This window comes from Camelus bactrianus, chromosome 12 (genome assembly GCF_048773025.1).
Source record: "Camelus bactrianus isolate YW-2024 breed Bactrian camel chromosome 12, ASM4877302v1, whole genome shotgun sequence".
Classification (NCBI taxonomy): domain Eukaryota; kingdom Metazoa; phylum Chordata; class Mammalia; order Artiodactyla; family Camelidae; genus Camelus; species Camelus bactrianus.
The window spans coordinates 51,026,157-51,040,205 of NC_133550.1; the positions used below are offsets into that span (position 1 = coordinate 51,026,157).

Sequence of the window (14,049 nt, forward strand, 5' to 3'; positions counted from 1 at the left end):
GGGTCCCTGAATCACTATGCAAATCAGAGGACCTTCCCCCTCCTCCACCACACCAAATACACATGCACTGATCCACAATGGTTATGTAGTATGAGCAAAAAGTAAGACTTAGGTGTTTAAGCCACTGAAGTGTTCGTATTTTTTGCTACTATAGCATATCTTACCCAATCCTGACTATTTCACAGCTCACACCTGAATATATTATCATTACTTTCTTATGGTGACTCTCTTACCTGAACTGCACTCTTCTGTAAGTAGTTGACATGATTTTCTTCAAATATTTTTGAGCAGACTGATGAACGACTGAAAAATTGACGACATAATCTCCAACCTCATCCACTATTATGAGAAAACTCACATGGATAGTGGGAAATACAAAAAAGCATTTCTGTGCAGAGCCACTTGAATGTCTAATTACCTTGCAGGGAAATATCATGATCGATTACAGATCCTCACCTGTGAGCACAGAAATGTACCGAAAAACAGCTGGTAAAATCCCCACATCGTGAACTTAGTGACAGATTGAGGGTTTTAATATTATTTACTTATTTTTATATTTGAACACAAAATTCTAAACACTTACACTCAGTCTTCATTGTTGCTTCTATAGACTACTTCTCTATTCACCAGTTTAAAGAAAGAGAAATAATCTCCTATAACATGTGTATTATCTTCCTCTACTCTATAAAACATGTCATCCATAACCAAAAAACGGAGTACAATGTATTGACACCATTTCACCAAAAAAGAAAGCTTAACAGCCTTTAACTAATAGCTATTAACTGAATTCCTCAGAAGGCAGCAGACCAACATGAATCTGCTTGACTGAGAATGGCCAGTGACAGCATGGGAGCCAGATTCACCGTAGGCTTAAAAAAATACAGTGTAAATTCACGCAAAACCACCTACATGTGAACACAGCAAGAATGCTGTCATTTTTGTAGGGGAATTCTACTAAATTTTATCCTTTTGCAGTATTATACTTTATATTCAAAATAAGCCATGGCAAGTTCTTGTATATCCATTATATTATACTTGTGTGTGTCCAATGGAATCTTAAATATTCTTATCATTCTTTGAAAATTGGTGATACTTTTTTAGGGAAGTGTTTTTAAAACTACAGATTGTTATCCATTGGTAGGTTGTTACATTAAGTTAGTTGATCATAACAAGTATTTTATTAATGAATTAGGGAAAAAAGAGAATTGAAAAGGAAGTACCAGAATATAACACCAGTAAGAAATATTTCTTTGAGCTTTTGTTCATCTATCACACATTTCAAAGTGTGTGTCTTTGAAAGCATTCTGAGTTTGGATGTCTTTCAAAAACATTAGAAAATATAGATTTAGTGGATTTATTCATTCACCCATTTAATAAACATGTTATGTAATGCTCTCTTCCTACTGTTTGTCAGGCAATGGAGAGTTAAGAGAGCTTAAAAAAATATTGCAAAATCCTGAAAAATTTGCATTTAGTGGACTGGTCATATATATTAAAAAATCTAAATACATTATATATGCAAAGTATAGATATAGTAAAACAAGATATTTAGGATACAAAAGAGCCTTGTTTCCACAGATAAGGAAAACAGAGTGTATCACTTATCGACAAGAATGGTCTATTATAACACTCTTGCTATATTAACATACAGGTAGCTTTGTGTGGATTCAGCAAAGAATACTTCCTTTTCAAAATATGTTATCATCAAAGTATAATGTCTATAGGAGTCTTAGGGGAAAAAAGAATGCAGTTTAAGACTGACTTTTTAATTATTACTTCATTACTGCTGCAGCATATTGTGTGGTACTGCAGTCTTACAAAAGTTAATATGCCTCTGTAAGCACCTAGTTTACTATCACAGAGTGACATAGGTAGACTTGGGTTATTGAGTTCCTGAAACCAGGATATGAAACTAGATAGAGGAAAAATAATTTCCGGTTAATGGTCTGAAACCCATGTTGTCTAAATGATCATCGGCACAAAATAATTTGTTTCATTATGTTTTCAGCATTTATATACTTGTGTTTCAAAAATCTAAATTCAAGTTTTCAAGTTTTTTAAGATATAATCAAACATATGCTCAAAAGGAAATTACATTAAAAAAATCATTGTGATAAAAAGCTAAGGTGCACATACAAATTTAGAGAAATAATAAAACTGGGGGGAGGCTATGTATTCAACTCCCTTAGAAGTGAGGGCAAAAGGAGAAAGGTTATTAAGATTTAACAAAAGACACACAGAAAGTGTCTAAGGAATCTGTGCCAAAATGAAAAGAATTTACTCTTCTAAAGATGAAAATGGAGGATATAGGACACCTGAGAATGTATTTTGAAAGTCAGGGTGGAAAAAGTATGTATTTCATGATTGTAACCATGAAAAAATAAGCATGGTAACGACTGGAAGCGTGTCACAGAGAAATAGACACCACACGTATTTAGATAATGTTGAGGTTATGTGGGATCATATTGTTTTGAAAATTTCCTTAATATTTGCAGATTGCTTTTAATTAAGATATGAAAGCAGACTTAAACTCATGAAACCAGCATGTTTACAACTTCAGCTACATTTGTTTTTTGTCTCTTCAGTAAGTAGACCAAGCTCATTCCATTTACCATTTATTAGCCTGTTAATAATATTATTTAATAGCATTTCTCACTATTTAAAAACTACCTTAGTTATGTTCTGTTATTTTTAATTATCTGTCCTCTTCCCTAGAATGTCAGCTCCCCCAAAGCAAGGAACTTGTCTACTGTGTTTGCTTCTGTATTGCCAGCACCAGAATAGTGCCTGGCATGTAACAGGCACATCACGGCACTCACTGAAGAAGTACGTTATTCCTAAATAATTCCCTTTCAGTTTGGGGAAAGGCAACGAGGAAATGTATAGTGTTTATGTGCAAATTTATTCTGTTGTATCTGTAGCAATATATAGGTAGTTAAGAAATTTATAAATAACACTCTATAAACTCCTGGAAATAACCACCCCTATGCAAAACTAACAACATTTTGAAATACTGACATATACATAGCTTGGATATAGCTTTAGTTGGCTGTTCTCAGCCCTACTGAACTCCAAATCCTCAAGTCCTCTATCTTCCTACTGAATTTAAATTAAAAAAAGAAAGAAAGGAAGCAAAGGCAATAAGGCAAGGACCCAACTAGAGTTAAATGACACTCAACTTGGCCTTCAGCCTCTCAAGTTCAGCCTTTTCACACTGGTATAGTCATATTGCTTGTAAAATTATTGACTACCTCTATGCCTGTCTGTAAACAGCCACGGCTGCAAACCTTCTAAGTGCCACTCCTCTCTACATCCTCTACTACTATGGACCTTTCCATAGAATTCCTTGAATCTTACCCTGACCCATCAACTATGCATTAGTGCCAGGAAAAATAAGAGCCCATTAATGCCAGCAGCAATCCTCTCTGACAGGTCAGTGCCCACACCTTATGAGTTAGGCACTTGTCGCTTTTGCGGGCCCTACCTCTAATAATTTTCTTTCTTTTAGCAACAGAACTCTTGGTCCAGGTAGCTGAGTGATACATTGCACAATTCTCAAATCCAGGGATGACACAAGACTCAGCTTAGAAAACTATCATGTTGCATAGCTTCCTCCATAGTGATGGGTTCGGGGCAAGGGACACAAGTGGTTCCAGCCAAGCTTATCCTGGAAATTTTTGGGGAAAAAAGATGTTCGCTTTACATGGAGATTTCTCACATCAGCGTATTCTCACTGAGAACGTTCTCACCACTGCAAAGAAAGAGCCTGATTCTAAAGCAAGCAATGACAGGGAGAAGCACAAGACAGGAAGTAGGGAGGGGTTGAGGTGGGAGGGTAATAGGCCTGGTCTTGATCAAATGGCTTGATTTCCTATTTCGAGCTATGACAAAATCCAGAAAATTCTAGATTTTATGATAATATGACCGCTAAAGCCCCTTTTCTTTCTTAAAACATTTGGTTAGGTGGCATTTTTGAACGTGAAAAAAAGAGTTCCTGACTAATAAAAAAAAAAAAAAAAAGCAGGGGCAAGGGTGGTCAGACCTGCCATTTATTAACAGAGTGCCAATCTGCAAACATTATTACCTTTCCATTCCTGGTGAAATGAAACTTTCAGTAATGAAATGCCTTACTGAAGCTCACCATGCCAGAGTATGGTTTTATACCCAGATCTATGAGACTCCAAGTCTCATGCTTTTATCATAGTGCAGTGATGGTTTTATTGACTCAAACTATGAAGTGAAGTTTGCTTTTGACTCTTCGGTCTCTTTTGATCCCCTCTACCTCCTTGCGACCATCTGTGCTGCATCTTCTACCACTAAGGAGTTTACTGATTATCTGATTTCCTATGGTTCAGTGTTGGCTCTATCAATAGACCACTTGGGTTTCAATCCAATTCTTACTACGTAACACTTGTAGGACCTTGGCAAGTTACTTTTCCATACTTTCCTCGTTTAAAAAATTATAGACAAATTAGCACCAATCTCATAAGATTCTTGGGGCTACTGAATTGAATGATATATGGAAAGTACATAAAAAAGTACCTGACACAGTAAGACAACACAAGAATATGATCAACCTGTTTGTCCAAAAATCCCCATAAATACCTATCTTATGTTCCAATTAATCTTACGTTCTTTCTATAGACTTTTTCCAATTAAATCTTCTATTTGCTTATATCAGATCAGCTAGAAAGTCAACTATGACAATCCACATTGCAATGGGTTTAAGTATTTGGCCATCATTCCCCAAAGTACATTCCCCATTCTTGACACAAAGAATTGCCAATTGATGGACTTCACGTTAGGGCTGAATAATGACAGGAGCTTGAGTATGTTCCCTGCTTAGCCTGTTCTACCTTGAAATAGGAGAGAAAAAGCATCAGTAGATTGAACAACTTCCATTAATGTTCAATTCGGGAAACAGGGAGAAGTTGTATGTGTAAGTACCAACGAGAGAAATAATTACAGAGGAGGGTGGGAGGCTTCTGATAAGGCTACCACACTCAGCATTCCCTCACATCTCTGGGCGTTCTAGGAGGTGGCTTACAACTACGGAGTTTACAAATAAGGAAGCAAATGAGATAACAGCTAATATCACAGTGACATAGCGATGCCTAAAAGGCCAACTGAGCCTAGCGTCTTAGGCTTAGTGACTCCTCTTACAGATGAGAGAATGGTTCCTTCAACTGTTTTAAAATACAAATACAATTTATTCCAAAGTTAGAGTCACAGAGGTAATGACAGTATATTCAATTTTCCTTTTCACTGGGAGGAATAGACCTGTATACCCAATATTCAGTGAAGATGTTAGAATTTGCTTTTGTTTTTGATAAAAAAAAAATAGCAAACTAGTTCTTACATTGTGAGAGAATTAAAAAGATATACCTGTTTTCTTTTTTAAGTACTGAGGCAGTATGATTAATTAAGTGAAAATTATAAAAGGTTTCCTGAGTGTATAATTGCAGGCAGGAAACTTAACTTCTGAGTCTCCTTTATTGCATCTGTAAAATGAAGAATCTCATCACTATAAAAATCAAATAAGACAATGTAATTTTTTTTTTAAATACAGTGAGTTACAACTAACATGAAAACAATGATTTCAATGTTATCATTGGAAGCACAAAACAGAAAAAAGAAACAAGGTGCCTAAAAGTGCATCCCATTCATTGGGATTTCTAAACATTATTGTTCTATTGCTCTTCAATTAATTTTGTCCTAAAAATTACCAGTAGGCTAGTCTTTACATGTAAGATCTTAAAAACATTCCACTCATGGCACACTCCATTTAAGGGAGCCAATGACATAAACAAAGAGACTGCTTTCTTATTTAACTGTATGTACGTTTTGTGAAACTGACCTAAAATGTATACAAACAAAGAATGAAATCCCTTGATTGTTGACAAAAAAGAAATTCAGCAGGTAGAGATTAGCATGGGGCCCAGAGCACTGAGGTCCCAGTGAGTCTGTAGGGCGATGATTCATTAGTATAAGAAGAAGAAAGAAAAAGGGAAGGAAGAAGAGGACGGGAGGGAAAGAGGTGAAAAAGGAAGAAAACGGCAGGCAAGGCGGAGAATGCAAGAGATTATATTACTCTCTTAGCTGGAGAGCTGAAGAAATCTCTTCTACTCTGGCAGTGAATAGTAGCTTGCTTCAATGCATATAGGTCTCAAAGTCCAGAAGTCAGAGAAATCACACTGTTGCTAAGCGTTCAATATATAAATGGTGAAATAAGTTCTCAAAGGCATGACAGCACTTGTCTCTTCCACTTTGTCCTGAAGGAGTTGGCTCTGTCCTATCATTAATATTCATTCTGTGGTATCTAGGATGGTTTGGTGCCCTGAGAGGATTAAAAAAAACAACACAGAAACTGGCATATTAAGTATATTTTTTCTCCACAATTTGGAAGCAGGACAGTTTTGGTCAATTTAGGAGTACGCTGGCTTTTTGTTGAAATGTCATTTTCTTGAATTATCCAACTCAGCTATATCTCAAGGTGATTGGTGTTTTAAATTTAACATTATAATTTAATACAGAACACTAAAAATAGGTACCTTACTTGTAATGTCATGTTGTTAACTAAGCTTTTAATATAAGAATTTCCTGTACCCAGATAGATAAAACTCAAGCACTTTAAGGCATATAATGGCCTGGTTTATACATATTTAAATACAAAACTGTGGCCTTGGAGTCTGGACATTGGTTACAATAGGGCAGTGAAGTTATTCTATTTATAGAAGAGATTCTGGTGCTCTGGAAATGTGCTCTAATGCCCAGTGGTTCCCTTTATTCCTTCCTCACATCTGATAAAAATGCTGGGGATTAGGCAGGAAGCCAGCCTTGTGAGCCAGGATCTGGTAGACACTCCAAGTCAGAAACAGATTTGAGGCTTTGCTACCGTGTCTTTCTCCTGAGAAATTGTGTCAACTTTTCTCTGGAATAAGCTTGCTAACTCAAAGCCCCCTCACCGGAGGAGTTCACTAGGCCTTAGGAACCTGCGTTACATCATCCGTCCTCGTTTCAAAGGCCATTAAGTCATCTGTCTAAAAACATATTTGTTAATGATTTTCTTTTTCCTCAAAAATAAGCAGATCCCATACTTCATAGGTGAACAGGGACCTGATGACTGTTTATAATACACAGAATACTGGGGGGTGGCTCATAATGAGGAAAAAAATACACACTTACTTGACTCCTTGTAAAGCCAACAATTCTAAGTTGACATCTTAGTGAGGGCTGTCTGCTGCTCTGACGCTATCTTGTTGTTTACACTTACAGTTATTTTCACAGAAAATTATGTGTGAAAAAAGATGAGTAATAATCCATCCTGAAAGCAACTGTAGGTGATTGTTCCACAACAACATCTGGAGATTCTACAGAAGTACAAACCGGTTCTCCAGTATCAGTGATGATGCGGACGAGGTTATGTGAACAGTGAAGGAAGGATCATCAAAACAAGATGCAGGTGGATTTTGGAAAAGTACAAAAGCCAATCTAAGGATGTGAAATGCTTTTTAATAATCACTGCAGCTTCATCCACTGGTGTTAATCAATTTTAAAAAGTTATACTGATGCCTGGTTTAACACCCTCACCTTGTGCTTGGATCACTTGTGAGTCATCCAGAGAAATTCCATGAAAGAAAAGCCATGTGATCAATTATCCTCAAGATCCAACATCGCATTTGACAAGTGTTAATAAGAAGTCTGGTAGGGCTGAGTATGTTTTGTCTGAGTATTTCCATGTGTGTTTGCCTTCATGCTAATGAAAATATGCCAATAAATCTTCAAGTAGCAATGAGTAAATCCAATTATCTGCTTCCCAGCTGGAGCAAGGCAGGCGTGGGGTGAGGTGCCTGGAGGCTGGTGGGGAGAGGAAGTGGGCCTCCGGTCAAAACAGCAGGCTGTTCCCAGGAGGCCACACCCAGGGCACTCTCACCTGTGCTGTGACGTGTGATGTGGGTTTTGCCTGCTTTCCCTTCTGTTTGCTTGTGATGGAAAAGTTGTAGTCAGGGAGGGTGTGAAGGGACAGGAGTGCGGACAAGAGACAGTCCCTCTCATTTAAGCAACTGCAGTATAAGAATGTTTCACATTTAAGTCAGTCTCTAAATCTGTTTCTGTTTATGTGCCTCTGTGCATCTTACCCTTGATTACCTAGCTCAATGATTTAGAAAGGAAAAGAAAACATTTATCTCTTGCAGGAAACCACACACAACTCTTGTCACTTATATAACACCCTTTAGCAAAAATATGACTTCATTATATGAACCCTGAGCACTTTAGAATTGTAAGTCAAGCTACGTTTGACAAATAGAGAAACAACAGGTTTACTGGTTTTACTGGTTTAAGGCCAGATCCAGTTTCTGTTCCATACCCGGATTTCACTAACTGGCTATTTCCACCGAAATTCTCTCTTGACGGAGACAAGTGGCTAATCGTCTTCGGCACAGTTTGGGGGCTGCAGTACTAGGACCGTATCCTAGAATGTTCAATGAAATGTCTGTTGGGGCTGCTAGGAAATTTAGGAAACTACATCTTAACCCAATTATTTAGGATACCGAATTATTTCACCAGATTCTTGTACTAGCTGAAAATGCCCAGTCTCATTCTATGTAGGAATTTTCCAGATCCTGTTATGTACAAACACCTATAAAATAGAAAGTAGGTACTATCTTCAAAAGCTTTACAATTTTCCAGAGCTCCACGTAGGGAGTCCACTCAAGAAAATGACTCCCTGTGTGTATAAGTAGTATGTCTGACATACCACATGTGAGACCAGTACAAGCATGACCAGTATCTTTTCTTTGGATCACCACAATAGTAGTAACCAAAAAAGATGAACTCTGACCTCCCCTCATTGACATGATTGGTAAATTATGGAAACCAGGGTGCCACATCCCTTCCAAGCACTGAGTTTATTTGTGGAGACACAGCAAACCCAAAGAGAATCAGAACTAGTTCTAAACAATTAGAACTTGTGGTTTAGCTAAATATAAAAATCATAGAAATCACAGAAATAATTTTTTTAATCTGCATTGCATTTTTCAAAGACAGGGAAGAAAATTCTAAGACTATTAGAAGTGTGTTATTTCTAATCTAATGTAGGTTTTAATCTGTTTTAGAACACTCTTAAATATTGTTTTTAAATTAAGAAAACAGATATTTTAAAAGGAGACTTCTTGGCAAAAAGACATAATTGTATTTGAAATTACAGAAGTTGCATTCTCGGTGTTACTCTTTCTACGACATAGCAGTATTTCTCATCGTATACTTCAAAATAAAAGTTTTCATTTTTTAATAATATGATAAGGGTTAAAGTTTTACTCATATATACAAGAAAGGACTGTGTCCTCTTACTTTCCATAGATAGCATGACTGTATTTGTAATATTATTTAAAATATATTTATTTTCTTATACTAACATATGTGAGTAGAATAATGTTCACATGACTTGGTACCACCATTTATCTTATAGTTAGTAACACTCAAAAAATGACAGAGAAGCTAAAGGAAAAACACTGTTTTCTTCAGACTGGAAAGTTTAAATTCCTGCTTTAAAAAATAGCCACACTTAAGAGAGGTTTTAATCAACTTTACAAAAATATTCTAAAAGAAACTGATCATTCCTAAAGGAATTATTAAAGAACTCAATCGAAACACCTTTATCTGAAAAAGCAATGATCATCATGTCATTTACGTAAAAGATTAAGAACCAGTTTAGCTTTATGCAAACGTTGAAACACTTAATAAAACCTTAGAAAGACGGAAACTTTATCACGCCATTATGTCCAAAACATGTGAAAATACGATTTTAGTTTATTGATTACCTGTATATAAAAGTGCATCTTGTACAGAGTTTTTATTTTTATTTCCGATTCATGTAAAAATCACTTCTTCTTTAAGCCATAGAAGGACTGTATAAAGGGAAATATCTAGACCCCATTAATTTTTTGCCTCTGGGTATTCCTAGTCTTTTCAACCAAACAAATATTAAAAGCATCCTCAAGACATTGTCATCTTTGTTTGCATGGTACTTTTTACAGGAACACTCCCTAGTTTCAGCAGATTATATGCTACTTCCATTAGTCTCTAATTCTTTTGGAAAATGTTACGTAATTTTAAACACATATATTACACATATACATACACATGGATCACACCTATGTACATATATGTATATCCTTAAATGGAAGTTGAAATTATTTATTGTGCCATTTACTTTAAACCCGATTTAAATAGCTTTGATCAATTTCATATGACAAACAAATTCAGCTAGAAAGCATCTTATATATCAAACTTTCAATACAGATGAATTTATGACAAGCAAATCATTAAGAAACATTTAAATCAAGTGTGTCAAGTATTTAATTTTAGAAAGCATTATTTTTTAGCAAAATGCCTGTAAAACCCACGCTTACGTTATTCTGTGACAGAAAGTCTAACTTTGGTCTTGGTTTTCTGTAATATTAGACCAAACTGGCTCCGTTACATAATCAAACTGTTTATTTTTGCTTTCCCTTCCCCAAATCATTTCATCACAACCACTAGGAAAGAAATATCACGTTCCAATTTGGAATTAATGGTTTCTCTTCCTAGCTGTTTCACACCAATTCCAAACTTTTCCCTTTCCTAAGATAGTGGAGAAAAAAGTAAATAAAATCTTATTCTGTTCACATGGAAAGCAGTTGGTTTCCTTTTGGTCCGTCTTTTCATGTCTAAACTCATTAATTCAGTTGTACACATATGAAGCAATTAAGTGACTGTCCTTTTGTCCATGCAACCAAAAGGTGGCACCTCTAAAAATTTAAGTTAGTTTTCAACAGAGATACTACATTTAAAAGGAGGAAAAAAAAAAAAAAAAAAAGGAAAGAAAGAAAAAACAAAAAAGACTTTTAAATGTCAAAGCCCTAGAAAGAAGATCTTGTTTTAGGGACCCTAGGTAATTCTACTTAGATAGGAAAGATAAGTGTTTCAAATGGAAAATGGCTTAGAAAGTAACATAGATTACTTTGATGGTAAATGAAACCAGCTCCTCTCTAGGTCAGCAGATAAACTTATCCACTAAAGATATCTGGTTAAAGAAAAAAAAAAAAAACTTTCTGGGATGCATAGATTAATGTGGAGCATCAGGCAGAGCTGAGAAAGACAGGTCCCTTTTCTTATCCCAAATGGACCTGTAAAAACAAAATGTAAGGATTGCGATTTCCCCCCGTAAATCAAAGGAAAATTTTTTCTGGACAGTAACATCTGCTCACTTCTCTGCTCTCATCTAGGACCCACTTGGAATGCTTTCCCATTACACGCAACTAGGCACTTCTCTTTACCTCTGCCCATCTAACAGGAATCACTTAGCTGCCTCTGATGAATAATAGGAAAGGAAAGCTTATGTTGTTGATGATGAAATTAGAAATTTCTGAAGCTGCCGTCAACGCTCTATCCATCAAGTACCTTTACTGGACCTATCGTACAGCCACCCAGGGCACATAGTTGTTTTGATATCTTTCTCTCTTTTTTATAAAAAGACATGAGGACAAAAACATTTTCCCCTGTAAGATTTTTTTCTAAATTGAGGCTCTCTTCCTATCATTACGTTCTAAACTTTATTCCAGTACAAGAGTATTCTTGACCCACTGAGCTTCCATGAGCCTTCTAAGTGGAGTACTGAAATTGTATGAACATCATGTTTACATCTACTAAAGATTCTTATTTAAAGAAAACAAGGCAAGAATCTGATATCCAGGCAATAAACTGCAAATACTAGAAAGGTAGAATGAAATCACCATTCATACATAAATGTAGCTTTAACACAAAAGTGTTTGCTTTGTGTCACCAAAGGGTTAATATTCAAGAAAGTCAAAATCAACATGTACACAAAGCTAACTAGATTAGCTTTCTCCAAGTAGAAATCCTAGCCTCTTGGTAATACCGGTGTCACTTACAAATGTTTTGAAACTTTACAGTTTTTGCCCCTCTCTCCCCAAAATATAAAGGCCATATCAGAGATCCTCAGGAAAGTAATAATGTTTTCAATTTTTTTTTTTTCTCTTCTTGAGAAACCCCTCAAAGTTCAGACATCACCACTGATGGGCAATACCAAACAGTCAGCCCCACAGGACAGACGGAAACAGAAAAAGTCAGATGGCGGCACTTAGAAGCAACAGCAATTAAGCAGTTGAAAGTGGGTTGGGCCGGTGGTTTATTTTTGGTCCATAAGAACGACTCAAGTGAGAGACATAGCCCCTTGTAAGCAGGAGATCAAGTCAAACTTGACGCTTCCCCGCGCTGACAGCCCGGGCTGCACTGCTTGTCTGCTTCCTTTATTCAGTTTAATTGCTTTGTGTACTCTAATTTTTGCAGAGATTGTATTCTACCTTGTTCTTTTGCCCCTGGGCAGAAAGAAATCTTTCTCCTTTCTTCACTACCCCCACCCCTCTTTCCTCGGAGAAAAGACAATTCTCTCCAGGAGGAGAAAGAAACCCTGTGCGTGCTCTGGATGGGAGGAGGGCGAAGATGAGAGACTGAGAAAGGGGTGGGGGGGAGGTGAGAGATTGAGACTGGGGGTGGGGGACTGAGGAGAGGGAAGGAGAGAAGGAAAGAAGATGGGGGATGCTCAACATCAACTCCAGGCTCTGAATCACGGGCGCTGTGCAAAGTGCTTCTCCAGGAGATGCACATGTGGTCTTATTATATTGCTCACAATAGGCCACCCGGGGCTCCCTCCCCAGGTCTCAGGCTCCCACCAACAAAACCCAAGTGTACCGAGAACAAGATCTTACAGACGGATTCAAGCGAACAGGCACCGCTGAGGTGGCCGTGCCGCCAGTCTCGCTGCCTTACCTGGAGGGAGGACCAGGAGGTGGTGCCGGGCTCCGTCCCTACAGCTTTCCCCGCGCGGACGGGTACGAGGCACACGCGTCCTCTCGCTGCCTCTGCTCTTGGAGGGGCAGCCTGCAACACAAAAGGGGTGTGTGGGTGTGGGTGTGTGGGAGGTTTTCCAGGGCCACCAGCTGGTCCCAGCTGGCCGCCCCCACCCTACACACACCCCTTCGGGGCGCTGAGCCCCGTTCTCAGCTGAGCACCACCCTGGAGGGGCTTGCCCTGGGTGTAGCCTCAAGTTGCCTGCTGCCAAGTGCTGCTGCTGCTGCCGCCGCTGCAGAAGGAGGTGGAAAGACACTGGGGGCAGTACTCGGTCTAGAGCATCCCCACACTGCAGCTTCTCTAGGAATCCCTCCAGTGAGGAGGCGGCCGCCCATCATCTCCCAGCCCCGGCCTCCTGATTGGTTCCACCTCGGGTACGCTGCGCGGAGGAACCAATCCGGGCGCACTAATAATAGGTGGATCCGCTCAGCCAACATCGTCCATCCCAGTTCTGTTAGTGTCTCTCCATCCCCACAGCGGACAGGGACCTAAGGAGGGGGGCTGAGGAGGGTTGGGGGAGGGGAGTGAACTAAGAGGGGAACAGATCCCAAGGAGAGGCAATCAAGGGCATCCGGTAAACCCTCTGGGTAGTCGCAGGAATGCCCTGCAACCTGTTCTGCGAGCCATAAGCACGGGAGAGGGAGACAGCATAATACAAAGCAATTTCTTTCTTTCTTTCTTCTTTTTTTTAAACTTTCAATCAAAACCTGACCCTATACTGAGCATGCCCAGACTGCAACGGCTCCCTAGGAGTTCTGATGTGTGTGGGTTTGCTGGCTGTGGGTTTTGAAAACGTGGGAGAGGGGAAGGAGAGGAAGAAGTTTGTCTTTGGCCATTTGACCCGGTGGAGTTGTGAAAGCAGAGCAGGGCGGGGATATGAAAGGATTCCATACGAGCGTCCTCAAACTGAGCCACAGGAAGGTGGCCTTCTGGGCCACCGGAGGCTGAAAGTATTATTGTCTGGGTTCTCGGGTGGAAGCGGGGGTAGAATAATCTAAGCCTTGTTAGATGCCTGGAGACTTTTCTTGAAGGGTGCAGTGGATCAGAGATGCAGGGGACGCTCCCTCCCGTAGGTGGGGCCAGGGAGCGCGACTCCACCCAGCAGCGGGGGCTGCCAGGCAGCGGAGAGCGGAGAGC

At 38.8% G+C, this 14,049-nt stretch overlaps 1 protein-coding gene across 3 annotated transcripts in view; it reads right to left on the minus strand.

Annotated features, from left to right (window-relative positions):
* The window catches only part of SYT1 (synaptotagmin 1), a 900,038-nt gene that overhangs the window by 456,867 nt on the left and 429,122 nt on the right, over positions 1 to 14,049 (minus strand). The window contains exon 4 of one of the 3 annotated variants that reach the window (XM_074375356.1): positions 12,832 to 12,942. The gene's annotated coding sequence lies outside the window, so the exon portion shown is untranslated. Of the gene's footprint in view, positions 1 to 12,831; positions 13,232 to 14,049 lie in introns of those variants that run through there. The other 2 variants (XM_045519433.2, XM_010958829.3) reach the window with 2 other exon arrangements.